The 19178-nt window shown below is 47.4% G+C and overlaps 1 protein-coding gene across 7 annotated transcripts in view; it reads left to right on the top strand.

Moving 5' to 3' along the window:
* Positions 1-19178, top strand: part of IQSEC1 (IQ motif and Sec7 domain ArfGEF 1) — a 427684-nt gene that overhangs the window by 346490 nt on the left and 62016 nt on the right. The window lies entirely within an intron of this gene.

The raw sequence follows: 19178 nt of genomic DNA, 5'->3' as shown, positions 1-19178 counted from the left end.
TGGCAGGGCCGAGGCCGGCGCCGGGCGCGGGAGCTCGGGCAAGAGGGCCTTGGGGAGGGGCTGGACTCAGATCGGCTGGCGGGCAAGGCCCTGGGTCGGGTGGGGTGCCTGGAGCGCCCCCGCCACTGCTCACTTGCATGCAGTGTGTTAAGGGTTTGTGAGAGCCGGTCGCCGTGTTTGTTAGAGACTGCCAGGGATGTGAGTGTGTACCGCAGATAGGCTTCGGGAATGGGTGTTGCGGGAATTGTGAGACTGTCAGCATGGGTCCCTGGGTGTAAGAGGATTGTGACAGGGTGCAGTGTGTCTGTATTTGTGTGTGAACCAGACCCAGGACCTGAGTGTGTGCGTGTGAAAAAAGATGCTGTCTGGACAGGAGGCGTGTGTTTATGTGTGTGTTCTCATGCTCATGAGTGACTGGACACATACGTGGGAGAAACTGATAGGAGTTGTTATGTGGCGGGACGCAGGAGAGCAAATAAATGGTAGTAAGTCTGAGAGGGAGTGTGTCTATTGGGCCACCGTGCTTGTGATTGGTTGTAGGTGGGCCAGAGGCTGACAGTCCTCCTGCAGGCCTGTTTATGCAAGACCCTAGTCCTGTGTTTGGGGTTATGTGTCTGCTTTGTCAGGGAGTGTGTGCAAGGCTGAGGGACCCGTTAAAGTGCTGTGCATAGGCGTGCTCCAGGAGGGGCCACCTGGGAGTGCACTGGGGCACCTGGAACTGAGGGAGGTTGAATTCTGTGTGGTTCTTGTTGTGGCTGTGAGGGGGCTGCTGGTGGGATCGGGGGTGTTTATGTACATCTGGTGTAGTCAGGAATGGAGTATGGGGGCAGCAGTGGGAGACATGAACTCCTATCCCAGAGACCAACCCTTTTCTGCTTCAGGGCTTGTGGCTGGCTGGCCAAGCATCAAAGGGCCCATATTTATGGCGAGAGAAGGAGAAAGAGAGTGGGTATGTGCTGGGAATATCGATTTCCTTGCTCTGCTAGCCAGCACAGCTGCCCCCTGAGCTGTCTACAGGCCCCTCCTAGGAACAGGGCTGTGGGGTGGAGGGGATTTGTTGACAAGCTGATTTGATTTGTGTCAGGCCCCCTGGGGGGAGGCCCACCAGCAACCAGTTGATCTTTGAGTTCAAAAATTCTGCAGCCTGTGTCTGGCAGTGGCACTCAGAACAGTGTTTGTTCTCTCTGTCCCCTCCTCTCCCCAGGGGCCTGAGGCTGTGGGCCTCAGGCTTTATGCAAGGGGGTGAGGGTACACTTCCCAAGGACCCATTGCTCCTTGCATCTGGGTCGGAGACCGAGCAAGGCACAGCTGCAGCACCAGCTGTCTGGAATCAGTGGATCAGTCTGAGAATGAGGGTCCTGATATTCATATCCCACATGTGCACCACTGCCTTAAGCAGCTGTCCCACCTAGTAGAGCATTTGCATTCTTATTCTTATGGTACTGGCATTCCTATATCACAGGAGAGAAAACTGAGTTTGAGTGTTCAGTCTTGTCAGCACGAAGGCTCCACAGTTTATTGAGACCTTGCTGCTCTAGGCGCTGGGGACATATTTGTTCACCCTTCAGCCTCAGAGCAGGTGGGCCATGTTTGCTCCCCAGTGCCTGGGATGTGGTTCTGAAGGATGCCTGGGAGAGGGCCAGGGAGAAACAGCTCAGCTTCTGGCCTACAGTCGGCAGCTCAGCTAGGAGGTCCTTGCACTGGCCACCTTGCCCCTACCCAGAGTCCTTCCAGCTGGCCTTCTCCTCCTGTCTAAACCCCGAAAGGATACAGCATGCTGCAGAGACCTTGGGAGAACCCCAGTCCATGACAGTCAAAGATACCCTCTCCGTATACCCTGCAAGTGCAGGCTTTTCTAACACTCCTTGTGTCCAGTGCCTAATGCTTTGCTGTTTGAGCGTTGTGGCGGCCCCAGTCTTTCCCTACCTCCCTTTCTAATGGGCACATTGAGGTAGGGAATCCAGTAACTTGAGGAGAATATTACAAGGGGAGCCTGAAGTAAAACCCAAACATTCTGATGCTGGGCCTCTGAAGGGCCCCTGCCAGCCCTGCTGGGATTTTCAGGCTTTTGCTCAAAGAAGTCTGACTATGAACTAGTTGTGTTAATATTTACACAACTTCAGTTCAAAAACATGGACAGAACTGACATCTGCACAAACAGCGAGATGGCTGGGCAAATAAGTGTTTCTGGAAGGGATTGAACAGGGTTCCCTGGATTATGGGAGCTCTGTGTGTGTGTGTGTGCACGCGCAGGCACACGCGAGGGGTTTATCTGGTTCGACTTTGTGGAACATGGGATCATGGTTTGCCAAGAACATCTGAGTTTAGGGAAGCTGTAAGAGGCAAATAGACTTTGTATCAAATCCCAGCTCAGTTTTGTGAGTTTGTGCAGTTACCATACCCCTCTGGGCCTCAGTTTACCCATCCATAGAAGGGAATGATAATACTACTTCACAGAGATGTCTGAGAAAGTGGGTGTCTAAAAGCCTCTGCCCAGCTGGCCAGCCCCAGGCCTTCAGTCAGATGCCATGATTATTCAAGTCAGCATTCTACTCTTCCCACTGCCACTAACCCCTTGGATTTTCTTCCTTCCTCCTTTGTAAATTTCCTTTGAATTATGATGAGGGGTGGAATATCTGTCCCCCAAGTACATTGGCAGGATGGCAGCACAGCTCTGATGGACTTAGATCCGGCCAGGCCTGGGGAGAGTTCTGCAGAGGTGGCCCGGGTCCCCTGTGGGAGTGTGTGTTCGTATGGCAGAGGAGGATGCTCAGAGGCTGAGTGTGACTTATTATTTGTCCTCAAAAGCAAATCATAATAAGTTTAAAGGCCATTAAGGCTTTTGAAGAATTAATTGGTGCGGCCTTACAGAATCTGGCTGCTCCTACTACATGAGCTGCTGCTGAGAGAAAAGTGATGGCGACAATGGTGGAAAACATGGCACAGTTCCACTTGGGCCTACTACTCTTCTGGCTGCCATGGCTGAACTCCTAGTTGGGTGACTGTACCCCTGCAAGCCTTAGGCTCATGGCAGGCATAGCCTTCGTGAGTGAGTGAATGAGCACATGGAGGCGGGCATGCCCTCCTTAGCTTAGAGGAGTGCTTTGTTCTCTGGGGACATGTAAGTGACCCAAGGGCACCAAGTGTTACACTTTGTTTCTTTATTTGGCTCACCAAACGTTTTGGGCTACTTTGTGCTAGGCCCTGGGCTAGATGTAGAGGGACCAAGGTGAACAATGCGAAACTGCAGTCACAGAGCACAGGCCTTGGGGTCGCACAAAACTCTGATTCCAACTCTTCCCAGCTGGCTTTAGATACGTTATCTGCCTTATCTGGGCCGTGATTTTGTCCTCCGTGAAATGGGGCCAAAATTATCTCCTGAGAGGATGTGCAGCTTTGACTAGTGACTGGCACGTATTAGATCCCCTGCAAATGGCGGCTCTTGTCACTATCATTACTACTACCACCTTTTCCCATTTGTGAAATTACTGCTGAATTAATGTGGTTCCTCACAATTTCCCATTTTGCTAGTTTCTGGGGTTGAAGACTGGTTTCTAGAGTCCACGTGGCTTTTTGTGAAATCTCTCTTTGAGGGGCTGAGGCCTGGTCCTATATACTCTGACTTTAATATCTTCATGCTTTATTCATATGTGGTGTGGCTTCCATGTTCCTTGATGGAAAAGATCATTCTTTCCATTTTGTTTTCTTGATTTATGGCTTCCTAACATGGTGACTATTTAATTTGAACTTAAGGCCCAGAGGTGGAACCATAGCAAGAGTTCACTCCCTGTGTATATTTGTGGGACTATGCCAGTATTGTTTTTTCTCCTTTGTTCAAAGGTTGGAGTAATAATGATAATAATAGCAATGGTTGCCATTTAGTGAACTCTTTGTGAAGTAAATACCTAATTCTCAAAGTAATTTATTAGTAAGGGCTTCTGCCGTACTCATTTTTTCAGATGTGGGATGGTTACATGACTTGCCCAGAGTCACCAACCACTAAGTACTGAAACTGGGATTCAGTCTGCCTGATTTTGGGGTTTGTGCTCTTCATAGCCAGGCTCTGCTTCCTCTGGAGTTAAATAATCTTCAGCAAAATATTGCACATGGAGCCTTTTGCATCTTTCCCAAGCCATAGAACAGGTGTTTGGCATCCTCTGGTGTCAAGATTCCCAAAATATTTCCTTAATTTGGTATCCCCTGAGCTCTCTGTGCTCTCCTGGTGCTTGCAAGACCCCAGAGACCCTAAGACCTGTTTTTCTGAACACTCCAGTGGGATTCTGAGACAGCACCCTTTGATCCTGTGCACTTGGGGCATTTTGAAGCCAGCCTCAGTGTTGGAGTAGGGTCTTGGGGACAAAACCTGGCTCACTGTGAGACCAGTGCAAGTGGCTTTTTCGTGGTGCGGAAACCCAAGGCCAGGGCCTTTGACATCATTGGGGGATGGACATACATGTATTTGGGCTGCTTAACTTGATCCCATGGCGGGAGAGAGGGACCATTAATAAACTAGAAAATTTGGAAAGTCACCAGGTAGTTAGTGGGTGGCCTCGTCATTTGGGTTCCTGAAAATCGCTTATCTCCCAGACTGGGTTGGAGTCTGTCTGCCAATGTGAATGCTTTCTTCCCAAATAATATTTGCTTTTCTATTTCTGGCTGAAAGTTTAGGTACTGTAAGGATTAAATGCATTAGTATGTGTAAAACACTTGAAACAGTGCTTTATTATATTATAGTAGGCACTCAATAAATGTTAGTTATAACCATTGTAATTGTTCTTATTTATCCTGATTAGTACTAAGCTTAGAAGGGTCTCTTCCTCCAGACACAGGAAACCTCCCTGAAAGGCCTGGCCGAGCTGGCTATAATGAACTGTTGACATTTGGCTTCCCCAGAAGTTCTGGCATCAGTCATCTCCTCACATCTCCTTTCTGGGCCTCAGTTTCCACATCTGTGAAGGTAGATGAGCTTCATGATCATTGTGATCATTTGCTGAGGGAGGATGGTTAAGGGAGCAGACTCTGTAGCCAGGCTGTCTATAATAACCTTGACCCCAGGTCTGATCCTCACATGCTCTGTGATCTTGGGCATGTTCCTTAGCCTCTCTGTGTCTCAGTTTCATTACTTGTAACATCGGGTGCCAATAGCAGCTCATGGAGTTGTTGTAAAGATTGGGTTAATACACACCAAGTATATAAATAGGACAGAGGAAACACCTGATAGGTGGTGACTTTTAGTTAGTATTTCAGAGCTGAGAGGTTCAACTATGCTGGACCTGGATTGTGTTACTTGTTTAGGGGAGGTGCGTTGCTAGATGGGAGTGAGTTGCTGTCTCTCTTTTTAGCCATGGACAAGGCCAGGTTTAAGAGAGAGAGAGACAGAGAGATGGTTGTGAGGGAAGCATTTGAAGGACCAGGCCTATTTATAGTGTGCGGCAGTGGCGGTGGCAACTGGGGTTGAGACAGATCCCAGACTTAGAAGAGAGTAAAACTATGTGTGCTTATAGCTCGCTGTCCCCAGGCTTCCCTAGATTTAAACAGTCCACTGAGAGTGGACAGTTAAGAGTGTTTTGCCTGTGAATTAGAAAAATTTCAGCTCAGTAGAGCGAAGATTTCTTGGACAGAAGGGACAAATGACCTGTAATTTGGTAGTATCTGACATTTGGGTGGGCTTTTAATTTTATAAGTACATATTTTATTTCAACCTCCCAAGAGTCCTTTGAAGTAGATGGTATTGTTCCAATTTTACAGACAAGGATACTGAAGTGAGAGAAAACAAAGTTAGCATATTCAAACTTTGCAAAATATGGATTTAGTTGGTCTTCTGGTTAATATAGAGCTTTCCCCTTCCTGACATTGTCGTGGGGCTTGGGCTTTCCAGAATGGAAAATGAGGCAGAGGCAGAAACAGGTGGGGGAGTGGGGAGATGGGAACCTGCAGGCCCCCCACAGAACCTCAGCACTTGTGGATAGTCACAGAGATGCATCTCACTTCACAGAGCAACAGAGCACCCTTTGAAGCTCTGACTCGTAGCCTAGAATCTCAAAAACATGCTTGCCATCCTCAGGAGGCCTCTGGATGTAATGATTGTTCTCCATATTCCTTGTTGTTATTGGGATGACTCTGAACGAGAGATGATGGGAGAGAAGGAGCTAAAGGGGTACAGGTTCATAGTAGGTGCTCAGTGAACGGCAGACACTCTGTGGTTGTTACTAATTAGTGTATCTATCACAGTTATTGTTCTTATTGCTATTATCTCCCTGTGCAAGCCCTGGAAAGGACCCTGAAGTGCAGTTTGTCCAGAGTGTGAGTTGGAGAGGAAGTAGCTCTTTTCTCTGCTATTAGTGGAGGGGAGGTATAGGCACACAAAGATGAATTCTCTGTTCCCTCTGCGGCCCTTGACCCTTCTCAGAGTCATAATATAAATGTACAGGGTTTTGTTCCCCACCTACCCCCTCCCCACCCTAACAAAAGTGGCTCAGGAAGATAATAGGCCTTGATGCGGATAGCAAATTCTTAGCACTATTTTGAACTTTTTCTTACAGAAAATTTTAAACATACACAGAAGTGGAATGGCATAATGACCCCCATGGGCAATTTTATTTTATTACCCTAGATTATTTTGAAGCAAATACCAGACATTTTGTTGAATTTACATCAAGGACCTGCCTCGAGGCCAGCCTCTTTTCTGGCAGTGGAGGTGTCATGTTGCTATGATGGGCCTTTAGAGCAGAGCCTTTCCTCAACAGCCCTTGGCTATGTCAGACTCCTGGGCCAGTTGCCCAGCCTAAGAGACCAAGCAGTGCTTATCCCACTGGGGGAAATCTCTGTGGGGGGCCCTGTGTCTAGAAGTGAATGGGGGAAGCCAGCCTGTGAGTCCCTGTCAAGACAGGGCTTTCCTGGGGGAAAGGGTTACCCTAGGCACTTGGCTCCCCAGGCAAGACTGGGACTCTGCTGAGTGTCCCCACAGGCTCCTTCCTGCTGTCCCTGGATTGCCCCTTGGTAGGTGGTAAAGTGGGGAAGTGATACCTGCCTCCCTTCCTACCCCCAGACATATAGGCCACTCACCTTGCTTGGCCTCTGGGTAGCCTGCTGCGCTGCCTCCAATGACTCTTGTCTCTGGCTTAAGAGATCAGCCCTCTTGGGATTCCTTCAGCTCCTTCCCAGCGCATTTGGCCCCTCCTCTCCCACCTTGTGCTGGTGTCAGCACTAGGTTTTCCCAGGCCCCTGCCAGGCTCTCTTCTCACCACGTAGTCTCTTTTATCCTGTGGCTTCTAACCTGGCTCCTTATTAACGTTCACTCTCCTAATCTGCTTCTCCATGTCTTCATCCACCTCCTCAATCTCTGCCCAGAAAGCTGGGGTTACTCTTTTCATCTTTAACCAGTGCATCCCATCATCACTCAGTGCTGGGCCCACCCATGGTGCTGCCTTGGGAGCCTGGCACATAGTAGATGCTCAAGAAATTTTAGTTGCTATCATTCTTATGAGTTTATTATTAATACCCCTCATGTCTAACACAATGCTTGGCACGAAGAGGGCCCTCAACTAAGTTTGGGTGAAAAAACCAAACAGTATGCCCAAATCCTGCACTATACCAGTGACCACCCCTGGTCAGTAAAACCCCTGCTCTCAGATGTGGACACTGGTGTTGCGTCAGGTGGTCTGGTGCCTATTTCTGAGCTAAGGCTACTCCTGAAGGCCTCTTTCCACTGTTGCCTGATCACTGCCTGATAGCCCCGACTTGGTCCTCGTGATGCCCCTGTGATGTGGGGAAGTCCTAACAATCCTAATGTTGTGATATTGACAGCAGCTGCCCCAAACCCTTCCTGGGTGACAAGCCCCAGGCTGAGGATTTGTGTGTGTGTGTGTGTGTGTGTGTGTGTGTGTGTGTGTGTGTGTGTTATTTGACTGGGAGTATGCCCATTTTATGGCTGAGAAATTGAGGCACAAAGAGGCCAAGTCACTTGCCTAGGGTCACACAGTTCCCGCCTGCCATGTACCAGATGGTCTCCAAGGAAGGTCTCTGTGTGTCAACATTACAGTGCAGGAGGTTAAGAGAGGCAGCATTCCCTACCCCAAGACTTCATTCTTCCCCCCCTAGACCCTGCCTGCACACCTGCTCTGAGTACCATGTACAGATGGGGGCCAGTCAGTTGGATGTTGACATGCTGTGGAGACTTCTGGCTACAGACCCAGGTCCTAAAAGGGCAGGAGGAGTTTGGGGGGCAGAAAAGGCAGGTGGGCTTTCCTAGAGGGAGGAGTATGATGAAGGTGAGGGTATAAAGTAGCTTTGCTCCATCTGCTGGTGGACCAGTGCCTCAACCAGCCTCCACCTTCTTCACCCTCTGTGTGAGTTATGCAGCCTCTCTGTGCCTCAGTTTCTCCATCTACAAAATGGGAAGACGATATAGCATCTACCTCAAAGGGTGGTTTTATGCGACACCAATGTAAACTATAGACCCTGTAAACTGTGGACTCTGGGGGATATTGATGTGTGTATGTACTTTCATCAACTGTCAGGAGGTTGATAATGGGGGAGGCTATGTACGTGGGGGGCAAGGGCTATATGAGAACTCTGCTTCCTGTTCATTTTTGCAGGGAACCTAAAAACTGCTTTAAAAGATAAAAATCCATTTAAAAATAAAGTTGTCATAAGATGGTATGTGTTAGTTCCACACAAAGTGCTCAGAGCAGTGCCTGGCACAGCAGCTATTATCTGTTGTTGTGTTACTATTCTTTTCACCATTATCAATTCATTTATTCTTTCATTCTGTAACATGCTTTTTTTCAGAGTGAAGGAGAGAGGGAGGGCGGGAGGAAGGAAGAGAGAGAAAGAAAGGTTGATGTGAGAGAAAAACATCGATCGATTGCCCCCCCCACCCCCATATGCACCCTGATTGCGGATCGAACCCACAACCTAGGTATGTGCCCTGACCAGGAATTGAACCCCTAACCTTTTGGTGCATGAGATGACGCTCCAACCAATTGAGCCACCTGGCCAGGACTCTGCAACATGTTCTTTTGACCCCTGTGCTGTCACTGAGGGCACACATACATAGAACACCCTCCTCCTAGAGTCAGCTCACAGTTGGGCAGAGGATTCTTGTGGACACTCTTGGGCTATACTCCCTCTAGTGTGGGGTATCAAGTGTCCCAAGAAAAGGAACAGTATCGGTGAAGTGGCACAGTAGCATATAGCTGCCAGGCTGCAGACAGCACCACATGGACGGAGCCTCAGAGCCAGATGGGTCAGCACAACATTCAGTGGGCTGGGAGGTGGGCAGGGGTGGAGTGTTGGTGCCACATTGAGGAGTTTGGTCCAGGAAAAAACTTTAAGCCAGCAAGGACTGGACAATTTGCATTTTAGAAAGTGTTTTCTAGCAGACAAGGGTGGGCAAGTAGTGGTGGGGAGCCCTGAGGGCAGCTGGGTGGTGGTGGCAGCCTTGGATGGGACTGGAGAGCTGGGGTCAAGATTCTCCTGGGCTCTCTGAGGGCCACATGCCTGGCTCTGGCCAACAGAGTAGGCCAAAGACAGAGAGGCCCATAGGATTAGGCATTTTTCTCCTCCTCTGGCCACGGCCTGTGCCTCACTTCCAGCACCCCTGGAGTATCCCTGGGGCCCGGCCCAGCCCCGTCTGCTGGAGCCTTCCACAGAGGACTGCTTTATTTAAGTCTGTTTTGTGCTTATGGAAATAACTAGAGGCCTCTGTATTTATTTTGGCTCAGCTGAGAAGATTTTTGGCTCTTTGCACACACGTTGAAAATCTTAACGAGCTAGCCCAGGTTGAAAGCTCTGGTCATCTTTATGCAGTCAAAACCAACAAGACCTGTCCTGGCTTAGCTGGGGGTGAGGGTCTGGCAGAGGATAGGCTATAGAAAATGGCTAATAAAAAAAATGCAAAAAGGACGGAGGTGATGCTAGTTGCAGAGGAGATCATGGTGAGGGAAGCAGTTTTGTAAACTTTGTTGCTCCAGACCAGATAAGCTATGAGTCAAGAATGAAAGGAAAGGGGCTTCTCAAAGTATAAAGCTCTATAAGGACATACCAGAGATGTTTCTGGTTTTCTGATCAGGGAGTGCTTAATTTGGTGTTGGGTTAGAGAATGCTTCTCCTGATGTCGCTCTTTCTGGCCTTGACAATCCAGGCAAAGTCTCTCAGTTGAGTTCTCTGATCAATGGTGCAGAGCAGAATTAACCCCACACTTTTGCACAGGGATTTGCAGATGGCAAAGCTTGCTCGGTCCCTACATTCCTATTGGGTGAGTGGGACAGGAATGATATCCATTGCAAGATGGAGGCCCAGAAAGGTAAGGTAACCTTCCCCAGGTCACTCAACCCAGAGGAGGAGAAACTGGTTTTGACCTGGTGTGATCTCTATCTAAGCAGAGCTTCCTCACCCTGTAGGTGCATCTGGAGCCACAGGGGCATCATTCTGAGCATGTATGGGTAATGGGTCTGCTAAAGATGGGCAGAGCTTGGGTTCAAACCCCAGGACATCATCTGAGAGTCTAGTTTTGAAATAAACACCAGGTATCAGATGCCTTTTAAATTATATCTTGACTCTGTGACTGAGGGTGGAGGACATCTGGTGCATTGGAGCTTGGTGGCTCTCCCAAGCGTATGATTGTGGACCGTGGTCAGTGTGGTGGCATTACTTTGATAGATTCTTGTAAAAATCTCAAAGGATGCAGCAGAGCAGAAGGCCTTGGCATTCCTGCCAGCTGTGCAGAGTTGTGGGAATTCTTGAGCCCTGTCACTTGGGGCTTGGTGTCTAAATCAGGTTCTTTGGGAATGACTGACCCCAGAGCTTTAGATCTGACCTCTGTTCTTTGAGTTGGGTCTTGAATTTTTTTTGTTGTTGTTGTTGTTGCAAGCATTGGAAGCAAATACAGATGCCCTCGATAGGAAGGGAGGTGATGTGAGCGGGAGGAGCACGCAGGTGTGGTCAGGACTGTGGTATGGGACAGCATGTGAGTCTGATGGGTGTGATTGCCATCACTCCCTCTGACTGTTATTGAACAGGTACATGGACCCAGTGTGACCATATCCTTACTGTTCTCCATCAAAGAGAAATCAGAAGCCTGGATTTTCATATAAGATCTCCAGATGGTAAAGTACAGGTGATTCATTTTAGATTTGTCCCCACAGTGCTGTTTGGTCCAGAGACAGTCATTCTGGAGCTCTGTGTTGAGACCTGTTGAGTTCCTTGCACAGATGCTCTGTCTCTTAGATAGCTTTCTGCTGTCTAAAGTGTCCATATAAGGTGAAACAGGGACACATTGGCCAAGTGGCTCAGTTGGTCGGAGCATCGTCCCATACACCAAAAGGTCATGGCTTCGATTCCTAGTCAGAGCACATACCTAGATTGCAAGTTTGATCCCCATTTAGGGATGTGTACAGGAGGCAACCGATCAATGCTTCTCTTTCACATCTATGATTTTTTTTCTTTCTCTCCCCCTTCCTCCCTCTCTAAAATCAATAAACATATCCTTGGGTGACGATTTTAAAAACAACAATAATTTTGTTTTTTAAAGTAGTGGCAGGGTGGGCACTGGGCCTGACTCTTCAGTGGCTCCAGGCCTTCCGCCCAGCTGTTCCAAGGGTGAGGCCCAGGGTCCTGGACAGATGGGCCTGATCTTTGCCTTCATCCTCACTCAAATGGCTCAGGGAGGGTAAAGGGCTTTTTCACAGCCTCTCTGGAAAGGCTGCAAGACTGGTATTAGGGGCCTGATTTTCCTCGTGGGTTAGGCTAGTCCCTGGTTTGGTGCTTTGGCTTCCAGGATGTGGGATGGAATCCTTAGGCAGGTTGAAGCCCTCACACAGTAATGCCACTATGAGTGGCACCTCCTCAAGCAGAGGTCTTAGTAGGGCTCAATTGTAGGATGTTTGCATAGGCCCCCTGCCCCTCCTCAGGGCCTCATGGCAGCTGGCTTTGAGCCCAAATAAAAGTGCATGTTTACCAGCCTGAGGGGTGAGTCTCTGTTTCTGCTTCCTGTGTGAGACTTCGCCAGTGCTGCCCAGCCAGCTTCCCAGGGTTTTGGGAGGTGGGCATGGAACAGAGGTGGGCCCAGCAAAGCTGAGCCGGGGTGTCCCTGAGGGGCGGAACTGCATGCATCCCCTGTTCCTTTGTGACTAGAGGCCTGAATGCAGAATGTATGCCTGTACCTTGGAGAAACTTGCCAGTTTCTGCAACTGCTTAAAATTTCCAAGGCCCAGCTATAGGGCAAAGGTGGGAGTATGGACCCAGGTCCTATCGCAACTGTGCCTCAAGTGTCGCTTATGTGATCTGGTTAAGTCTCTCTCCCCTCCAGGCCTTGGTGCTCCCTCTTGTTGTGGGGAGTGAATGAGGTGGCTTAGGTGAAATGCCAAGGGAGACTGGGATGAGGGTGGCACCATCCAAAGGTCTTAGAGGAAGAATAGAGGGTTGTGGTCCTCAGGGCTTCTGCCTAGGAAGAAGCTGAGTCATGTGGCCACCAGTGGGGTGGATGTGCTCAATACTGAGCTCTGTGGCTTTGGAGCCTGAGTATTCATTGAGCATCATTGTTCCCATCTCTATATTTGTTGAATGATTTTCTTCTTTGGGTCAATGTGTAAATTCTAAGGAGTTTTAGGAGAAAATACAAAATAATATTTTTCTTACCCTGAAGTAATGTATTCAAACCCAGAAGCTATAAAGTAAAATATTGATAATATGATTATATTAAACATTTAAGACTATACAGTAATATTCATGTAAAAAAAGTTAAAGGATAAGTAATAGAATAGGAAAATATTTGCAACACATCTATAAAAGGGTTAATAGTGGTTGTTTTTTTTTTTTTTTTTTTTAGGGAAAAAATTCTACAAACATTTAATCAAAAAATGGATAAAGAATACCAAAAAGTCATTTAAAGCTTTTTTAAAAAAAATTATAGAAATAGGCAAGAAATATACAAAAATTTAATTTCAACAAATAATAAAGTAACAAATAACACATCATTGTCACAATCAGATTAATAAGTATTAAAAATATTGGTAATATCAAGTATTGGTGACTGTGGAAGAGGAACCAGGTACTCATAGAAACTTTTTCTTCGTCTTAAAGCAGCCCCTTTAGCATATTTTGCAGTGCTGGTTTGGCGGAGGTATATTCTTTCAGCCTTCTTTTGTCTGAGAAGCTCCTTATTTCACCTTCCATTTTAATTGAGAGCCTTTCTGGGTAGCCTTTCTTGGTTGTAGGCCTTTGATTTTCATGACTTGGAGTATTTCTTGCCATTCCCTTCTGGCTTGTAGAGTTTCTGTTGAGAAGTCAGCTGCTAGCCGTACCAGGGCTCCCTTATATGTTGCTACCTCTTTCTCCCTTGCTTCCTTTAGGATTCTGTTTGTCTCTGATATTTGCCATTTTAATGATGATGTGTCTTGGAGTGGGCCTCATTGGGTTCCTCTTCAGTGTGCTTCCTGGACTTGTGGGACTTTTTCTCTCCTCCAGTTAGGGAAGTTTTCCATCATTACTTTTTCAAACAGGTTCTCTATCCCTTGTTCCTCTTCTTCTCCTTCTGGTATCCCTTTTATACAGATATTATTGTGTTTCTGGTTGTCCTGCATTTCTCTCAACGCCTCTTCATTCTTTTTGCGTCTTTTTTCATTTTCTTGCTCTTTCTGGGAGCTTTTTTTCTACTTTGTCCTCCAGCTCGCTGATTCGATCCTTGGCTTCATCTAGCCTGCTTTTGATTCCTTCTACCGTGTTCTTGAATTCAGAAATTGTATTCTTCATTTCCTCTTGCCTCTTGTTGATAGTTTCTATGTCCTTCTTCATGCTGATACAGTTTGCGGTAAGTTCCTCGTAGTTTCTCTGTAGTTTTTTTGTAACTCCCTGTGAACTCACTGAGCTCATTGAGTTTCCTTAGAGTCATGGTTTTGAACTCAATATCTGACAGCTTCTTTGCCTCTCTTTCATTTAGTTCTCTTTCTGGGGATTCCTCCTTTCCCTTCGACTGGAGGAGGGGGGTGGGTGGTGTTTCTTTGTCTTCCTATTATTTGTGAGACTCTTCTTTTTTGCTTCTGCTTCTTCAATTGATCTGTCTTAATTTCCTGACTTTGTGGTGTGAACTTCTATGGTAGGAGAATGCTGGTATTTTTTTCTTTCTGGATCTGCCTCTGATGATGTCAGGTGTTGACCCTGGCTGACCTTAGGCAGTCTGCGTTGAATGATTGAATGAACAAATGAGTGATGCTACTTCCCTGGTGTGTGCTGGTTCCTTAGTTACTGGTAGCATCCACTCATTCCAAGCCCTGTTCTCCACGGGGGACGCCTGAATGAAGAACAGGCTAAATAGGCAGCCACCTCTTTGCCTTTCCAGAATTGACCCTCTCAACAGACAGACCTATAAATCAGAGTGAAAGAGACGAGGTAGTCAAATAATGAGGCATGGTATGAAGAAACCCAGGAACTCCTCGTTGATGGAGACAGTGGAGGTGCGGGGAAATGGTGCCTAGAGATCCAGTGTGCCCCTCTTCCTTCTTTCTGCTTGGTGACCCCTTTCTTCCACCTGTGCCATGCTCTGAGTGGCTTGGAACCCCATGCACTGATACCCACCTGCCATGAGGCCCCTCCCCTAAACCTGTACTGGGTGCTGTGTTCATGCATAGCCAAGACCCTTGGCCTTCTCTAATGGGAGCCCTAAAAGGTGTAAACGGACTGAGGAGATCTGATTGCAGGTTCTTGAGACTGAGTTCTGACCCCTCCTTGTCTGTGAGACCCTGAATTTTCTTCTCCAAGTCCCACTCTGGTCCTCCAGGCTGTTTGAATGAGAGTGACTCAGTGATGGGAAGGTCTAGCCTGGTGCTAGTCAGGCAGGCAGACAGATGTTCTTTAAGTTTGGAGGCAAGGCCTGGGATGCAGAGGCTGGAGTTGCCACCTCTACAGGGCCTGAAAGCTGACTCTGGCAAACGTGTTGCTGACAGGTGAGAGCCTGGTTGTGTGCGCTGGGTGCACAGGACATGAGACTTCTTTCATCCCTCTAGCTATACGCTGATGAGAACAAGCCCATCCGAGGAAGGACACCGTCTCAACCCCTCCTGGACTAATTCCTGTCTAATTAGCCTTAGCATTAGCTGTCTGCAGGGCTAGGCAGGCACTGGTTTCCTAACTCCACTGTGATGCCACCAAGTGGCAGCCTGGTCCCTGACATGCAAGTGGGAAATGAGGCTCAGAGAAGTTGGGCTAGAACCCAGGTGTCAGAGTCCAGCCCAGACTCTGCTTTCACTCGCGTCATTACAACATTAGGGTGGTGAGTGCCTTGCAGAGCCATGCAGAGCATTTGGGACCAGAGGGCAGGGAGCACGAGTCAGCTGCCACTGCCATGCTTACCCGCTTCTCCAGCTTGGACATCCAGGAAAACTACCTTTTCTGATTTGCTTGAATGGCCTGAGAAGTCTCCCTTGGCTCCTAATAGCTCTCTTCATTCCCTCCTGTGGCCTTCTCGTCTTGCCCATAGCAACTGACACACGCGGAAATGCTGAATGTTGGTCAGTAAACAAAGCTCTAAAAATAGCCCTGTGCTTTAAGAAGTTAATTGTTTGAAGTTCTGTATTTTTATGGGTGTATATAAAAGCCACTTCTGGAGGTCTCAGTGCCTGGTGATGAGAGGTAAGCCTGTGAGTTGGACTTGGCAGGTTGGGAGGTCAGCAAGACCCTCTCCCTGAAGGTGGGAGGTGGGGCACTCAGCCATTTGAGAGGTCTGAAAGTCATGGAGGCCAAGAGAGGTGGGAATAGAGACAGTGGCCAGGGGTAGGGTGTGTGGGTCCAGTCTCTGCAACTGGACACAGGTTCAAATTGAACCCATTTTGTCATGGTTTGCCTAACTGAAACCTTGGGCATCTGAAATTGGCCCTGCCTTAGCCCCAGCTTGTTGGGGAAGGGTGTCAGCCCACTGACCCACCCCCATTCCCTCCAGAGAAAATTGAGGCCACCCCCCCAGAGGTGGGGGCTCCCACCTGGCCGTATCCCTGCCCACTAACTTTATCCTTGTGTCCAGGGCCCTTTCCTTCTGGTAGTCCCTATCACCATTCAGAAATACCCAAGCGTCTTCCAGCTTTTAAATCACGAGCCTGGAGCCTGTGTCCCCCTTTAGAAGCTGCCCATCTCTACTTTTTTTTTTTTAATTGTTCAGATACATTTGTCCATTTTCCTGCCACCACTTTCCCCTGCCCCCCTCCCTCCCTCAGTCGTTTCCCACTTTGGCTTTGCCCATGGGTCCTTTGTGCATGTCCCTTGACTTGATCCTTCCTTTCCCTTTCTCTGCAACCCCCCTCCCTCCTTCCCTCATGATTCTGTTGGTTTCTTTTTTCTTCCAATGTTGCTGGTTATATTTTCCTTGCTTGTTTATTTTCTTGATTAGGTTCTACTTATAGGTGAGATCATATGGTATTTGTCTTTTGCCCCCTGGCTTATTTCACTTAGCATAATACTCTCCAGTTCCATCCATGCTGTCGCAAAGTGTAGTAGCTCTTTCTTTCTGCGGCCGTAGTATTCCATTGTGTAAATGTACCATAGTTTTTTGATCCACTCATTTACTGAAGGGCACTTAGGTTACTTCCAGCACTTGACTATTGTCAATTGTGCTGCTATGAACATGTGGGTGCATAGGTTCTTTTGAATTGGTGTTTTGGGATTCTTAGGGTATAATTCCAGCAGTGGAATCGTTTGGTCAAAAGGCAGTTCCATTTTTAGCTTTTTGAGGAAATTTGAAACTGCTTTCCACAGTGGCTGCACCAGACTGTATCCCCACCAACAGTGTCCTAGGGTTCCCTTTTCTCCACCACCTCGCCAGCACCCATTGTTTGTTGATTTGTTTATGATGGCCATTCTGACCCGTGTGAAGTGGTATCTCATTGTGGTTTTAACTTGCATTTCTCTGATGGCTAGCGATGCTGAGCATCCTTTCATATGTCTCTGTATCTCTTTCTTGGAGAAGTGCCTGTTCAGGTCCTTTGCCCATTTTTTTAATTGGATTGGTTGTCTTTCTGGAGTGGAGTCATCTGATTTCTTTATGTATTTTGGAGATCAAACCTCTATTTGATGTATCATTGGCAAATATATTTTCCCATAAGGTTAGTTCTCTTTTCATTTTGCTGATGTTTTCTTTAGCCGTGCAGAAGCTTCATATTTTTGATTAGGTCCCACTTGATTATTCTTTCCTTTATGTCCCTTGCTTTAGGGGACATATTGGTGAAAATGTTGCTGCATGGGATATCTGAGAGTTTTCTGCCAATGTTCTCTAGGGCTTTTATGGTGTCGCAACTTATATTTAAGTCTTTTATCCATCTTGAGTTTATTTGTTTGTATGGTGTCAGTTGGTGGTCGAATTTCAATTTTTTGCATGTAGCTGTCCAGCTCTCCCAACACCATTTGTTGAGGAGGCTATTTTTACTCCAACTTATGCTCCTGGCCCCTTTGTCAAATATTAATTGACCATAGAGACATGGGTTTCTATCTGGGCTCTCTATTCTGTTCCACTGATCTATGTGTCTGTTCTTGTGCCAGTTCCAGACTGTTTTGATTGCAGTGGCCTTGTAATATATAGTTTGATGTCCAGCGTTGTGGTCCCTCCTAGTTTGTTTTTCTTTCTCAAAATTGCTGTGGCTATTCGGGGTCATTTATGGTTCCATATAAATTTTTGAAATGTCTGTTCTATGTCTGTGAAATACGTCATTGGTATTTTAATAAGGATTGTGTTGAATCTATAAATTGCTTTGGGTAGTATGGACATTTTGATGATATTAATTCTTCCAATCCATGAGCATGGTATATGCTTCCATTTATTTGTATCTTCCTTAATTTCTTTCTTCAGTGTTGTATAGTTTTCTGCGTACAGGTCTTTTACCTCCTTGGTTAAATTTATTCTAGGTACTTTATTTTTCTTGTTGCTCATCTCTGCTTCTCAGCTGGAGACCTCTAAAGTTATTTTCAGCTCTCTCTCTTACCCCATACAACCCAACTTCTGCCCCAGCTTCTAGCCAACCTCTTGTGACTCTGTCACTGCCCTTCGTTCCCTCAACTTTTTGATGCCATCTGGCTTTTTAGGACCTTGAGGACTCCTGTCCTTCCTTATGCTCCTCCCACAGCTGTCTTGCTGCTCAAGCCTGTTACTCTCCCTCAAGTTGGTCCTCTTCTCTATCCTATTGGCACAGCCTAGCACAGGCCTTGTTGTTTCCCAGACTCACTGCCATGGCTCCTTCCATCCTTCCCCTGCTAACATCCTGCACTCTGCAGTTAGAGTTGCCTTTCTAGAATCCCACTGCTGTCCTGTCCACCCAAGTTAAACCCTGGGCCCTTCCTTGATTTTGCCCTGATCCCGAGGTCAAGTACAAGCTCCTTAACAAGTCTTATGAAAATTCTGGTCTACTAGTCCCCCCATACGTGGTCTTGCCACTCTGAACTTTCCTATTCCTGTACACACCTTGGACTCCCACCTCTGTCTACTCAGCCTTCACAGAGGGAATGTCCTCAGCTGGAAACACCCATAACCTACTACATGGCTGCTTCTCCTTAGGTCCTGGCTAATGGTAAGCACCTTCCAGGAAACCGCCCTCCCTCTGATACTGGAGCTCTGCTTGCCATCCTGCAGGGCCTGATGCTTTTCCAATTACTGCTTCTAACACAAGCCATCATCATTATCTAACTGTGTCCCCCAGTGTCCCCATGAGGATGGGGTCATGTCTGTGTGCTCATTGCCACGTCCCCAGTGGCTGACACAGGGATGTCACATAGTTGGTGTTCAGAAAATGTTCAAGGAATGAAGTGACTGGCCAGGGAAGAGAGGGGTTGAAGGGAAGTTCCTGGGAGAGGACAGACCTTCCAGTGGGTGACTTGTTTTGTGTCTACATTTGGTTCCTATGCACCCTGGCTGCCGCAGCCCATGGTTTGATGAATAAGACTTTTAAGATCCAGACAAAAATCTCAAGACAGATTAAAACCAGTAAGGTATTTAAATCACCTTCCTTTTTTAAAAACACAAGTTTTCTTGTTAATGAAGTTTTAAGTCTAAATAAGGGAGCTGGGTCAGGTTGACCCTTCAGGCTTTGGCCTGGGGACCCAGTTGTCCTCTGGGGGCCTAAGAGGAGCCTTTGCTCTTTGGCTGCTTTGGCAAGGTGCTGGCTTGCCTAGGGCTCTGAATCTGAGCACAAAGTGATTTCCTG

Source organism: Pteronotus mesoamericanus, unplaced genomic scaffold (genome assembly GCF_021234165.1).
Source record: "Pteronotus mesoamericanus isolate MK-2021 breed Mesoamerican mustached bat unplaced genomic scaffold, CSHL_Meso_final contig_27, whole genome shotgun sequence".
In the NCBI taxonomy this organism is placed as follows: Eukaryota; Metazoa; Chordata; class Mammalia; order Chiroptera; family Mormoopidae; genus Pteronotus; species Pteronotus mesoamericanus.
Note: the sequence above shows the minus strand (reverse complement) of the source record. Positions and strands in the feature narration are given on the sequence as shown.